The sequence below is a fragment of the Lytechinus pictus genome, unplaced genomic scaffold (genome assembly GCF_037042905.1).
Source record: "Lytechinus pictus isolate F3 Inbred unplaced genomic scaffold, Lp3.0 scaffold_19, whole genome shotgun sequence".
Lineage (NCBI taxonomy): Eukaryota > Metazoa > Echinodermata > Echinoidea > Temnopleuroida > Toxopneustidae > Lytechinus > Lytechinus pictus.
In genome coordinates this window covers 19,104,765-19,117,932 of record NW_026974140.1, presented here as the reverse complement: position 1 = coordinate 19,117,932, position 13,168 = coordinate 19,104,765, and positions in this window count along the sequence as shown.

Sequence of the window (13,168 nt, the reverse complement as noted above, 5' to 3'; positions counted from 1 at the left end):
TTCATATTGCAAGAAATAAAAATAATGAACTAAATTCAAAGTGCAGAATAATTAGTAGACTAAGTGAAGATTAGACAATCTGAGTATTAGACTAAATGAGAATTAGATTTAGTAGATATTAGACCAAGTGTAAATGTAGCCCAAACAGCAATTAAACCAAGTGGATAGGGATACCAAATGGGTTTATTCCATATGTGGTTTAGACTATCTGTATACCTAGTGCATAATGTGACAATATCCTTTCCCAACAAGTTAATTCTCTTCAATTCTTTAACAACCCTTAATCATGACTCAAACTCAATGATTTAATATTTCATTCAAATGCTTGATTTATGCAATCCATGATTCATCACAACCAGCTTCATAAACAAAGAAATATTACCCAATCTTGTCATATTGCAAGAAATAAAAACAATCAATTAAATCAAACCACAATAATGTATCAAAAACAAGATGGGGCAAAGGATACAGAAATCTGGGGCAAAACAGGCTACAGGCAAAAAAATGGACTCAGTTGGACACCAACCACAATCTCAATTCACACCATATGTGTAAATAGCCAATAGCAATTGACACAAGTGTATTGGTAAATGTCAAAATGTACATGTCCATACAGTTCAAGTGGGAAAATACATTGAATTTTGAATTAGCAAGTAATGCCTGTGTGTTTGGTTTATTTATAATTTAATCAACATACTTTCATATGTGTTTTTATTTTAAATCATGATTGATGAATGTGAAATGAAGAAATTTTAATTGAGGAGGAAACGATTATGGGATGTATCATCTGAAAGGAGGGCCAAGAAAAGAAACAGAAAATGAGTTAATCTAAATCATCAAAAGAATACATTGCATACTAGTTATGCCTTGTAGATATCAAAACAAAATGGGGTTTGGTTAACTCAAACTCAAAACAACTTATGAGACAAGAAATTGGGATGGGATATGATTCACATAAATGTAGAGATAAGTCAATGCTTAAAATGACTCGATTCCAGTCTAAATATTAAAATATGATGACCTTATATATGGAAAGATAATTATATATATGTAACATCAACGAGGATGTCAAGCGACATTACATACACACCGTATGTATTGCATGGGGATCAATATCACCATTACAAAATAAGGTGACAATCAAAGGTAATATTATGGATTTACAACTACATAGCATCCACACCTTATGTGATGCATGAGGGTCAATATCACCAATATGAAATAAGGTTACAATTTGTTTCTATCATGGAGGACTTATAACTACATACATAAACACCTGATATGTTGCCGGGGGGGGGGGGGGGGGGGGGGAGTCAACATTACCATTTACCATTATTGGAAGGAGTCACATCAGAGATTGCAGATATATTTGCTTTAAAGAGGTGTTGGTCAGCAATGAACCACAATTTGAAACCAACTTGAAATGACATATCATTTATGAAAATAATGGTTTTTAATACTTCTATTAGGTAATAAAAACATTCCTGCACAAACACACCAATCATCAAGCCATCATAGAAACACACAACTTCCTGATAACTTAGATATAAATAAGATAATTATACGTATCTAGGTAAAACCACTGCATGCCATCATTCCACATTAGGAGGAAAAAATCTAGGATTTTAAATAATGCTTCATGCATTTAAAATGGATCTTATTGCTTATCTCACAAATAATTTACATTATCCAATAAATGAGGTTCATGAGTGGTTCATGATGACTGAAAAATGTCCCATTTCACAAGTATTAATTTCACCATAAATTACTAAAATCTGTGATTCCCTTAGATGTTGCAATCATCCAGTTCCAGTAGACAATATATTAAAGACTGTATGCCAGAAGCTCATTTAAAGGGGAAGCTTACCCACGCGTCAAGTAGGTTATGATAAAAGCAGAACAACAAAGAAACATATTGATGAAGATTTGGCAAAAATATCTCAAAAGATTAACAGAGCTTTGGATTTTTTTTTGTCTTGTGATGTCACATGTTAACAGCTCCTCATATGGTTATGCGATATAAATTACATTAAATGCAATTTTATTCAGAAAAGAATGATTCAACACATCATATGTTTCTACAAGAATTTTGTTTTCAGTCATCATGAACCATTCACAAATGGGAATTCGTATAACATGACATACGGCGCGGCTGCTTGCACTTGTCACAAATTCAAATCTTCCACATTCCTCTTGGAAATTATTTAATAAAGTGGATGAAAAGAGGTATAATAATCATATAAAAGTCTATAATAGTAATAAAGATTGTGTAGATAGACCATATTATCTCTAGTATAAGCTCATAGAAATTACATCAGCTAACTATATTTCTAAATGAAATGCACTGCTTACATAATAAAAAGAATGGTTAAACATATCAAGACTGTGTCAGAATACACAGATAAGTTTCCAATACATAGACTCATTTTATATTTCTATAAGGTATTTTATGCAATTACACTAATATTAAAATGCACGAGGCAGCAAAAAATAGCAAAGCTGATCTAATCATTTCCCAGCATACTACGAATAAATAAGCTTTATATACAATATATACTTTCTGTACAAACATACAAACATCTAACTGATAAGAACAACAGTAGGCCATTCATAGTGGACATTAGTAGCCATTGGAAGTGGACATTAGTACATGTTTAGAGTACTAATCTTCTTGAAGCACACACTATCATCTTTCAAGAAACAATAAAAACAGCTCTAAATATCTAAAATAAAAATACATTACCAACATGTCACCACACTAAAGAACTTACATAAAAGAATGGGTCTTTGTTTCTATTTAACCAAAAAATACCTCAGTCACATTTACTCTACGTTGGCCGTAGGGCGAGTCGAAAACAGCCTTTTAAACATTTCTTGTACCAGTTACATATATGTGGTTTGAATAAAAATGAATGAAAAAGCTAATTCGACTCGCCGTACGGCCACCATAGAGCAAATGTGACTTAGGTATTAAGCTTAAATAGTGTTCTTTCAGGTTTACACCCCGTTTGAATAGGAATACACTGTACCTCATTGAGATTATGTGAAGTGTAATGATGCAGATATGAAAAAATATAAATTTGTATTTCAGCTGGCCATTTTGACACACAAATATTTTACAGTAATAAACTACTTACTCTGCAGCAATCCACATTACACAAAATTTACCCTCATTTACGATCAGAAAAACCCACAAATAAGCGTATTGCTTTTCTTTATGTAACTACATGTACGTAAAAAAATATATATGCACATTTGATTCCTTTTGACATGAATAATCCAAATAATATAATATGCATACACCCACATGACCAGTGCTTTATCTTGCCTATTCATTATTGCTTTAATTTACTAATGAGTGGTTAGAAGGAAAGAATTCTGACCGGTTATCGTTGTGAGATGATGACAGCTTAACAAGGATCCACACCATTATTTCATGAACAAAATTTTACTTGGGCATTTGTGTAATCCCCCAGACTTCTTATCACTGAAATATCCTTCCCGATGCGTATTTATGTATTAATTATAAATACATCTTGAGGAAAATATTTGTCAAATTCAAAGGGCTACTTTCATTCCAAAGGGGAAGTTCATTATGACTATAAGTTGGTTTGAAAGAAGCAGAAAAATTAGAGAAAGATATCAGTGAAAGTTTGATGAAAATTCCCCCAAAAGGAGAGTTGTAGTTTTTTTTTCAAGAAGCTCCCCGATATATCAACTGTAATGCAAATTCCAATCGATTCCAAATTCCAAGGGGGTGTGAAATTATGTATCTGATGATATATCCAACCAACAAATAAAATCACTCTCATTTTTTTTTTGAAAATTACATTTTATGAAATTCATATCAAAACAATGGACAGAGGAGCTGTGATGCCACAAAATAAAAACTAAAAGAAACCTGTTATTCTTTGTTGGATTTTTGTCAAACCTATACCAATATTTTCTCTATACATTCTGCTTTTATTAAAATCAACATGTTGCCAGGGTGAACTTCTCATTTGAAATAAAGTATTTTTTACATGCGACGGAGACTATCCGAATGAGAAAAGTTTTGGGCCTATCCTTCAACTGAATTTATGGAACATCATTTGAGATAATATAATTTTTAAATGTCTATACACTTCCCAACAGCTTATTCAAAACTTTAAACAAAAAGACAAGTATTTTATTCTTCAATATTTCATCAGAATGAAATCAATCATAGATTAATTCATCATATCTCATTTGATATTAGCACCTTAGTTAGATGTGTACAGTACAAAATGGCAGCAAGTAACAAGCATTAAGAATAACTAATATTTCTTATAACAATACAACCACAGCTATATGAACAATAACAAGAATTAAAAGCTTTCATTTCCTAAATCCTTCTCCCTCATCTCACTCTTTGAAAAAATAATCAGCTAACTTTGCATTCCACTTTGGCATCTGCACCAAAATGCTGCGTCAAGTTCAGCTGCTTAGCAATAGCACGAGCGAGGTATGTCATGGTCCCATAGCGACCAATGGGGGCGGTATCATAGAAATGGAGGCAGATACCAGCAATACCACCACATGATAAAGGAAGGGGAGAAGGTCCTCTTCGATCAGGGGTCGCACAGCAAAGTGTAGCATCTCCATCATGGGTCACCTGTAGAGGGAGACAAATAATAGAAACACTTCAAATTCTAAGAAAGACCAAAATATGATGCATCATCAAAAGACTTCTTGATAGATGACTTGAGTGTGAATCAGAGTTATTGTTCAGTAGTTAGAGAGTTGGTGCTTTGGAATAACTGCTTTGTCATCTACAAGTAAATCACTCATGATATCTTGAGGCCTGTACTATCTTCATCTTCTTGGAGGAGGGGGGGGGGATGCAGATGCCTTTCTTATTCCACACTATTAATAATAGGGGTTATGGCTTAACCCCCAACTATTGCACAGCTCATAAATATTGATGATTTTGGCACGTAGGGCATGTTTAACAATGTGATCAGCTCAGGTTTAGCTCCGCTTTCCGTAAACCTGGTTCGGTATCAGACTACAGCTCTTCGCACTGCAGCAAGCACCACCGATTAACTTTGCATTTTAGCAGGGCCAGACAGTAAAATACTATTAACCATGCTAGCCCACGTTGGTAACATGTAGTCTGACACCGAAGAGGGCTAGCTTAACATCAGAAAATAGGTGGGAAATAACATGTAAATCTGCAACACAAGCTTGATTGCTCGGTCAGCAGATGACTTTCTACACCGGCACTCGACATGAACTGCAAGAAAAAAAGTCATATTTTCCCAGGTCAATCTCAACACCAGCCTCATTTCAAGTCAGTGTTTTGGCTGGTGATAGTATAGTCACAACGCCAACACCAGACTTTAACACCGAAGCCTACTTGAAATCACCTAGTGTGGTTTCCTTACAATTAATAAAGAAAAATCTTACCCAAAATGAAAACCTTCATCATATACCAGATTTTAATGATACGAAACACTACAAAATGTATCCTGCAAGGTCTTATAAAAACACAATTAAATTATATAATTTCTTGATTTACACCCCACCCCCTCCGCCATTCTCATAACCAGTTGAAGATGTAAAATCACAAACTTGCATTTGAATCATGCTCACTAATGAAGCAGCGTCCAATAATGAATGCGTACATTGACCACAGTGTGCTAAGTTGAAGCTTGTTGCTCAGATTATAGCATCAATGTATCCACTGTTTATGTAAATTAATTTACATAACAGATTGCTCAATGAATACAGTAACCATGGTAATAAGTGTCAATTTAATGTCCAGTGGTAAAAGCCCACCTTCATCATCAGACACTTTTTCAATGTTGAATCATATAAATAATAATATGGTAATATGATGGAATAGCATTCAAAATGGCTCTTTTCAAGCCCAGCCACTGTGCATCGTACTTTGACCCAGGAAGTTAACATTGACATGCAGGTCAGCTTGGAGTGATTATGTAACACATCTCCAAACCAGGAGCAGGTCAATACTTTCAGGCAACTTTTAATAGCCATCACGCATGCTGTCCACTTTCCAATGGCAACGAACCCCTCCTAGGAATGAAGCCAATGGTAATCCCCTCCTCACGTACGATGTTACCTTGATGACGTTAAATATATATATATATATATAGTGAAACCTCTTTTAAAAATTAGTTCATAATAACAACATTATAAAAGATATGTTATGCAGGCCTTCATCTCTACTACCCCCCTCCCCAAGAAAATAGAATCAAATGATAGAAAGGATATGGTTAGCTTCTATAGATCTCCAACATTCAGTTCACACTAGCAAATTATTTAGCAAAGCACATGGAATGGAAATTACATTAGAAATAGAAGTCTTCAAAAATGATGGTTAATGGTAAGAAAAAAGTCAAAGAATGTCCTCTCCACATCATTACCAAGTCAGAAGAAGGTGGAAAATTGAACATTCTCTCATCTCCCGGGGAGGGGGGGGGGTACTCGACTAAAAAAGTGGTAGGGGTGTGCCGCGGGCGAGACAAAAAACGGGGGCCTTGGAGCGGGCTTATTGTAAAAAGGAGGGTCCTCGGAACGGGCTTTGGAACTTCAAATGTTTGTGAAAACGGGGGTCCTTGGAACGGATCGCCAGCATGTGAGTGCGTATGCATCCCTATGGAAAGGGCATGCGTGCATGATGCAGTTAGCCCGGCGGCAAGGCCGCCGGGTGCGCTCACGCAGAGGCGATGCTCGGAAAGCGCTCTGCGACCGCTTTTCACCAAAATTGCAGATCAATGCGACCGGAACGGCGTAAGGAAAAATATGCGAAGCTTTGGAGCGGATTTCTTTCTTCTTTTTTCTCGATAACGGAAGAAAATGCTATGCTTTGGAGCGGCTTTCTTTGTTCTTTTTCTCAATAAGACAAAAAGGCTATGCCTTGGAACGGAAATTTGTGTGTAAAAATGGGGGTCCCCTCCGCGGCACATACCCACTATGCATTATATACTGAGTGCCCCCCCGGGTCTCATCTCTCTGACTCAAGCCAGCATTTTCTCATCTCTTAAATTCAAGCCAACCTACTCTCATCTATCCAACTACTCAAGCCTGAACTCTTTACAGTCCTTACTCATGTCCAAAAATACTCTTTTTTTCTAAACTCCCATTTGTTTGCTTCTTAATTTCACTTTTATCTCTATCCACTTTAGGACTCACCACATGGTATACCGTAAACCACTTCCACAATTGATACCAACTTAAAAACTGAAAGATTGTCTTTGAAAAACGACAAATTTTAAAGCTATTCACTAAATTGCAAGCACCCATTTCTAATTTTGAGGTTTATATCAAGGTATTTTAATAAACACACCCTTCGTTGTCAAAGGACAAGTCCACCCCCCCATTAGAAAAAAAGATTTGAATGAAAGGAATTTCGTCAGAACCGGATGTAAAATAAGAAAAGTTATGCATTTACTACCAATAAGCTAGTTTGGGGTGGACTTGTCCTTTAAGGATTATATATGGAAAAGAATGCAGATTTAAGGCCATCAAATTCACCCGTGTTTAAATCTAAATGCAGAGGGGGGGGGGGGTATCAAACTCATAAAAAATAAGTATTCGGTACCGTAAAATTACATGTATTGAAGCTTTTCGACATGCACTCTAGCATTCTGGTCATTCATTTTTTAAAGTACAACCTGTAACATCATTGCCAATAATCATAAATACATATCTAATTCATATTTCCTTTTAACCAGCTGATTGCTGAATTTGTTTATCTTCATAGGTCTAATACAGGAATTATCATTACATTATCAAAATGGTTACCCGTATGTATGTACTTCTCAATTGGCTGATATATACTGTAGACAGTAGGGTTGAGTACAAATTAATTTTGGTATCATCGTTAAACTTGTTGAACTTAGCTTTGTATTGCGCTGATGAGATAACCATGATGCAACAGTATTTGGTTACATATTGATTGTTTTCCCTCAATTTTCACATCAAAGGAAGATATGATCTGTCTATAAAAGTATGAAGTCAAGAACCTATGGTAAGCTCAAGTGTATAAAACATCTTAATTGGACAGAAAGAATACAATTATTAAATAATTAAATGCAATTAAAGATGTCCAGTTTGCACACTGACCCACTGACCTGAAGAAGCATTTCAAACCCCTTTCCCATTATAAGGATATTCATCTAACATGCAGTTTAATGTAATAGAAGTGTGAAAGAGGCCCATGGGGTCATCTTGTGTCCCATGTATAAAACACTTTAATCCATATAACACAATATGATAAGTGACCTTCTATAATGGATTTGTGTTAAGTATTCCATCAGTTACAAGTATGTTGGTGTATAAGGATTTGATGAATAAATATTTAAATTATTTGGGGGAGAAAGATAGAGAGGAGAAAGAGAGAGAGAGATGAGGCAGGAAGGAAATAGAGGGGGGGGGGGAGAGAAAGTGAGAAATGAGTGAGAAGTATACATGAAGAGAGGAAGGGTGAGGGAGAAAGATTTTAAAAACATAAGAGTAGGATTAGGACAGAAAAAACACAATGAAATTAGTTTGTTAGGGGTCCCGTGGTCTAGTGCCGTGGTTTATGACTCCGTCTTTCAATCAGAGGGATATGGGTTCGAATCCCAGCCATGGCGTGTTTGCCTTCAGCAAGAAATTTACCCACATTGTGCTGCACTCAACCCAGGTGAGGTGAATGGGTGCCCAGAAGGATTAATTCCTTGAATGCACCATACAAATAGGCAACTAGATAATCGGTGCCTCGTAAATGCTAAATATTAGTATTAGTAGTAGTTTGTGGAGGAGACAAAACAAGAGATTGGAGTACATAAGAATGAAAACAGTTTGATATTCAATCAGGGTCAACTGATGAAGCAAGAGATACCTATCTGGTCACAGCTTGTTCTCTTAAACAGATCATATCAAGACAGGGATCTTGTCAACACAGATGGTGACAAGAGAGGATGGTTATCTCATAATAATTAGCACTCATCTTCCGTATCCTCCTATCCCTCTTTCTCTAACTATGCATTTACATGTACATTGGTCTCTGAGCAGAGGAGAATTCCATCTTTAAAACCATTAAAACCAGTTGATCCAATAATGGACCTGGTTCAGTGTGTGAAATAATCTTATAGAAGAGGTAAAGTACTCAACAAATAATATAACTTCACTCAAAGCAATGTTGAAAAGATTATTCAAAGTAACTTGCTCTCATTGTGCATAATACCACTAACACCCCCCTTTCTTGTATGATTGCTGGCATTTGATGATGTGATGTGCTATAAGGATTATAACTTGTTTCATTTGCATGATTTGTGTAATTGCTGTTACCTATTGTTTCTCAACATTTTCATTCTTTTGCTGGAAACTACATTATTCTAGTTTTGTTTATTAACTTTTTTGTTAATCCCATTTATTCTCTGTTAATATTTACTGTTTTTATATGAATAAACTAGCACATCAATGATGTGGAGCTCATCCGGCATCTCGCAACATAATTTAACAATTTTTTTAATTTCAGCCCAGTTAACACTGTAGTGAATTATATTGGTGACATAAATTGAGGAAACAAAATTGAAATTGATGAAGAAATGACATAGAAGCATTTTTTGTGATTTATGAATAAATTTTGTATAAATTAGCATAAACAATTTTCTATTCAAAATTTCTAAATTCTGTGTAGAACCTTGGTGAACCTTATGTAGCTCTCAGATGGAAAGAAAAAAATCAAATTCAGACAATAAATAAATAGGTATTTTTTGTGAGTTTTTAAAAATATGCAAAAATTAGCATGTTTAATGAGTTTGAGTTTCAAAATTTTGTATGCCCACCTCGAGCTATCATATAGAGCAAACAAAATTGAAATTGATCAACAAATGAGGGAGAAAAAACCTTTTTTTTGTGATTTATGAATAAATTTTGCATAAATTAGCATAAATAATTTTCTTATGAAAATTTCAAAATTCTGCGTAGAAGTTTGGTGAACCTCATGAAGTTCTACCAGATGGAAGGAAAAAAAAAATCAAAATTGGTCAACAATTATTAAAAGAAGCATTTTACGTGAATTTTAAAAAGATGCATTTAATTTCGCATAAATTAGCATTAACATTTTTCTTAGTCAAAATTTTGTGTAGGATTTTGGTGAACCTCATGAAGCACTACCAGAGGGAAGCAAAAAAAATCAAAATCGGTCAACAATTAAAGAAGCATTTTTGTGAATTTTGAAAATTGCACATAAATTAGCATATTTAATGAGTTTAAAAATTCTGTGCAGAAATTTTGAATCCCCCACCTAATGCTATCATATATATCAAACAGAATTGAAATCAGACTTGAAATGACAAAGAAGAAGCATTTTAAAATACGGTCAACAAATGAAGAAGAAGCATTTTCTGTGATTTATGAATTTCACATTTAAATTAGCATAAATAATTTTCTACTCAAAATTTCAACATTCTGTGTAGAAGTTTGGTGGACCTCATGAACCTCCACCAGATGGAAGGAAAAAAAAAAATCGAAATTGGTCAACAAATAAAGAAGAAGCATTTTATGTGAATTTTAAAAAAATGCATGTAATTTTGCATAAATTAGCATAAAAATTGTTCTAGTCAAAATTTCAAAATTCTGTGTAGAGGTTTGGTGAACCTCATGAAGCTCTACCAGATGGAAGCAAAAAATTAAAAATCGGTCGACAATTAAAGAAGCATTTCTTGTGAATGTTGAAAAATGCGCATAAATTAGCATATTTAATGAATTTCAAAATTCTGTGTAGAAGTTTTGAATCCCTCACCTAGTGCTATCATATAAAGCAAACAGAATTGAAATCTGACTTAAAATGGCGAAGAAGAAGCATTTTGAAATTGTGGACGGACGACAGATGCTATGCCACGGCATACATGTAAGCTCATCTGGCTCTTCGGGCTGGATGAGCTAAAAAAGGAAGCCATGCTGAACAATTAACGTCCAAATTTACGTAAGGTTAAAACTAATTGGAATTGCATGACATTGAAATGCCAATTATCTTTGTCTTAATACGCTATCACTGTTAAAATAAATTACTGAATTCATTTTCATGGCTAGAAAATATTTTTCCTTGGAGTGTTTTGAAGCCATACATTCAGGCAACTAATATTTCAAAGTTTTTTTTTTACTAATGATTCTTTTATATCTTTTCTCTTTACTACTGTATAAAAAGTTGTGGCGCATATGTAAGTAAAAAAAAACAAAAACAAACAAACAAAGAAACAACATCGGTAATGGATAGCATTGATACATGTGCTTCAGTGATGAAATATTAATGGTAATGATTATAACAGAAGGTTCAAATATAAGGCAAGGCTCTACACAGAGCATTCCTCATCTCTACATGTATGTATAATACACATGGTACTAATGACATCATCCTTTATCTTTACAAATGAACTAAATTGCCGGGGCCATGATATCTGATATTGTTCACCTTATTTCTCGCCTATTCCAGAAAATTTAAAAAAGCAGGGAGAGTTTCATCAATACTTTTGTCCTACAAGTTATCAAATCTGGCAACTTTCCTTTCCAATATGATTGGCGAAGAAGCACTGTTACTATGGTAACTGTCAGATAAAATGAAATGCTCCCAAGAATATCTGATATAGGCCTACATTATATCAGGTGAGTGATGTAACAAGGGTCTCCTATTTGTACATGGCAAGTTACATTAAATGAAAAATCTTTTAAATTACATGTATAATGTAATAGTTACTAAACATCAAGTGTAATAGTCAAAGGTTGAATGAATCTTGATGAAAATATTTTTCACTTTCACTGAAAAAGATCCTTAGAACTTCTATTACTAGGTCTGAAATTTGTTTGATCTTGACTTGGTGGAAATGCACCAATGAAGAAGCTGTGGTGTGAATGAGTATGGGTGTGGGAGCATGATGAAGTCATAGATCAGTAATACATGTAGCCAAGGATCTAGCCTATAGGGAGGGGTACATGAGCCCCTATTTATACTTTTTCTTTGCCAATTTCACTTCTAATGTACCCCCCCCCCCACCCTTCAAATCCTTGATCAGCCCCTGACCATTTATAAGTATTTTACTCGGTAATTTTAACAAAACTGTTATCAGTTCTCACCAGGTACAGTAGAAGGGTTGTGCTAAAAAATAATTTTTCATTCAAATTGAAATCAGATCATTCCCTGGGTTCCTATCAAAACCATTGACTAAAACGTCATTACAGTTAAACCTTATATTGATGTTGATATCTACATGTAAGTAGAAAAAAAATCATACCAATAAACACAAAACTTGAACAATCTTTGCTGATATAGTTTGGTTACTACTTTGGTATGTCTATCAATATTTTTCACTCTGACAAGTTCCATCCTCACAATATTTCTCTTCATTCCACACTTATTACATTAAAAAAAATATAAATTACTGGTTGTCTGCATAAAAGAACTCAAACAAACCCAAGTGATGCATTTAAAACTGCACTTACATGTATATCAAGAGATATATAGTTTGTATCCTAAAACTTTGCTGAAATGCAGGAAAGGTTTGGTCTGTTAAGTATTGAAGTGTATGGGCAGAACATAGTATAACCCATACTTATCATATAGCCTGAAAAGTAGTATGAAGTTGACTCTAATGGTACAAAGGAAATCAAGTTTAATTTTGCTCTAAGCTTTGATGTCTACAATTAACACAGTTACATTCACAAGGGGGGGGGGGGCACAAACTTCAGATATAATTCAATCCATATTCTTCTTTTTTGAAAGGGGGGGTGACCATATCAACTCCATTGGATTATAGGAAAGCATCTCCCATTTTTATTCTTTTTTATTTTGGTTCATGCTATATATAATTCAATCCATCTTTTTTTTTAGGGGGGGGGGAGGGGTGACCATATCAACTCCACTGGACCACAAGAAAGCATCCCCCATTTTTTATTCACTTTTATTTTGGTTCATGCTAATGACTAGCTCATTTCATCCTCTTCATAACCCTGCCCCACATCAACTTTGTAAATGCAATCATCTAGGGGAGTGTTTCATCAAGCACCTTGCCAGTGATTTCCACTAACTATATGTTACAAGCTACTGAAACCCTTGCATCTGATTGGCTCAGAGCAGAACTTGTCAGTGAAAGATGCTTGATGAAATGCAATCATCTGATGGTATGTTAACCAACATGAA